We start from the raw sequence: 2933 nt of genomic DNA, 5'->3' as shown, positions 1-2933 counted from the left end.
TCCCTACCCTTCTCTGGACACACTCCAAAGAGATGTAACTTCCAAGTAGGAAACAAAAAGCTGCCCAATTGCTTTAAAATTATTTGGGAATATAGTTTAGTCTCTATGGATGTGATGAATGGAAAAATCAGGAACTATTTCTATATATGTTGAACGTGCAGAAAGTCAAACATCCCAACTGGTTTTTTTAATAAAAAAAGATTCCTAAGGATCCCATAGGAAGTAGAAGCCCAAATATACTAATGCCCTACTAGGGCGAGCAAATTGTAACTCATCAAGCTCTTGGGTATGTCTGGGGTAGGTAGAGGAGCTGTGGTGACCTGGTGGCCACCACGTTGAAACCAGTCTCGGGAAGGCAGCTGAACGCAGATTTAAAATCAGCTGCTCAGCCCTTAGTTCACAAACCCTTCGATCAGTTCCCAGCCTGTTACAGCATCTTACATGAATCTTACACAGACCTCTGGGAATGACAAATTATTAAAGGGGAAAAAAAAAAAAAATCACCAAATGTTTCGAATGACATCAGTGACATTAACTTGGGGAAAATGGACTGGAGGAAGCACAGCCCATTAGCACAGGATTTTTTTTTTTTTTTTTTTTTTTTTTGACAAACACATTATTGGGAGATAAAACGACTTCCAGGCGTTGTTTGTCAGATGTCAGGAGAAAGGATATGTATTTCATAGGCAAATCAAAAATAATGGAGGCAGAAAGCTAAGAGGCTACAGACAAAAAATAAATCGATACTGATTGCACAGCGAGTCTTTTTTACCGTGTTATAGTGAAAAAAAAGAAATGAAAACTTGTCTTAGGGCTTGTTGGGGTTGTTTTCTACAAAAAAGTGATTCCAGCAGCAGTCACAGTTACCATCCCTGACACCATCTCCCTCCCAGTGACACGTGCCCAGGAGACCCCCCATGGGGTGCCACAGGGTAGAGGACAGTGACAATGGGGTCCCACAAATTGCCCCCCCGCCCCTAGTCTTCCCTTAAAACCCTCGCTGTTTATGCCCCCGAGCAGAAAACTGATTCTATTAGAGGAACGTTTAATTAAAGTAATTTTATAGCAATTGAGGATTTTTGCCCCAGTTACCCCAGCCACGGGGGATTTAACTGGGAACTCTGTCCTTCAGAGAGCATTCAGCATGTCACACTTCCCATCTAGATTCACACCTATTTACATCTTCCCATATATATAAATATATATCCACATATCCCCACATCTTTTATAGCTACTATTTTCATCTTGAATTAGTCTGTATTAGCAATAATTTGAAATGTCACTTTAGAAATAAAATGTGTATTAATCCTTTAAATGCCACCTGAAAATTTGACATATGCAATAATTAGAAACACCAGAGAACCAGATAAAAGAAAAAGTAACTTTTCTGCAAGCTCTGTGTAAAATAGTCTTTTTTTTTTTTTTGCTTATTTCTACAGATAAAACTGATGGTAACAGTCACTAGGAATTTAAGAAGCATTAGAACAGAAGGATTAAATGATGAAATAACACATTAGGAATGACCCATTAAATAAAACCACATTATAAATATTTCTTGTATAATCTTGAGGTGTAAATTTGTAACTTACTGGATTCATTGCTGAGCTCTAATCCGCACTAGGAAAATGAACCCCTGCCTTTACTTCAAAAGGTCTAAGAATCAAAGCAATGGCAATAAACCTAAAACATTCCTCAGAATATATGTTTCTTCATATTGTAGTCATTATATTTAAAATGGTATGGCTGGTTAATTTAACAGATCCTTTTAAAATATTAAGTAATTTTAAGTAATGCACTTTGAAACAGTTGCAGGAAAAAAGTTGCTATTTTTGCTGCCCTTTTGTTGATGGATTAAAAGAAGAAAACCACAAACAGATAGCAGACTAAACACACCAGCTCAAGAGGAAAATATTTGCCCTTTCATCCCATTTTATTCAGATAAATAAATAATCAGGTGATAATGTATCATTTTTACAGGACTGTGCACATAAAACAGCAAGTGCCTTAAACCAGGGTAGGGTTTTTCACCCCAGCTGAGGATTTCCACAGGCTCAGTGCTTTTTAATTCCTCCCTAGTTTTACTTAAACTGTGCAAACTGACACATCCCAAACAAAAGAAAAGTTCTCACCCAGACCCTTTGCAGCAGAACAGTCCAAAAACTCCCTGTCCTCGAGAGGGGTTGTCTTCTACAGAGCATTGCACCGAAATATTTCTGTTAAACCTGGTGGGGTGCAGGGGGAAATCCAGCAGGCTGGGTGGGATTCACTTCATTTTTGCCACCTCTGGACTCTACAAAACTTGGAGTTCTGGGGTTTAAGGTTTTGGGTTTTTCCTCCTCCCTTAAATCTTGCCTCTGTGCAGCAGACAATTAGTGACAGCTTGCGAGGGCTGTCCCCTGAGCCCACGCACCCCGGAGGCGGCAGGTGTTGGCAGAGCACCCCAAATCCCAACCCTTTTCACCCAGGGCAGGTGATGGAGCTGGCTGGAGAACCCTGCTGGTGCCCTCAGCACCCACCTCGGGGCTGGCGACCTCAGAGGCGAGACCTCCAGCGTCAGCTTCCAGAAAAACGGAGCCAATCAGCCAAGGGACAAACCGCTCCTGCCAGCCTGGGGTTAACAGAGCATGTCCCCCGCGCCCCACGCCCCTTCTCCTCTGCCCGGCTCCAGTCGTGGGGGCTCCTCGGAGAGGGGGGAACCCCCCAGAGAGGAGGGATGCCTCACCTCAGCTTTGCCCTCCTCGCCCCTGGTTTACCCGAGCCTGGGCGATGCAGCCGTTAGAGGGAGGCACCGCCACGCACAATGCCGGCCGCATCCCGCCTTTGTCTGAGGAGAAGGGAAAATTGGGAATGCTGAGCCCGGAGATGCTGGGAGCCGAGCATCCTTGCTGGGGTGTCCACCCGGCCCAAACCTGGGGGTTGTTTCCAACACCCCT

This window comes from Merops nubicus, unplaced genomic scaffold (genome assembly GCF_000691845.1).
Source record: "Merops nubicus isolate BGI_N331 unplaced genomic scaffold, ASM69184v1 scaffold19539, whole genome shotgun sequence".
Classification (NCBI taxonomy): domain Eukaryota; kingdom Metazoa; phylum Chordata; class Aves; order Coraciiformes; family Meropidae; genus Merops; species Merops nubicus.
This window is presented reverse-complemented; position numbering follows the sequence as displayed.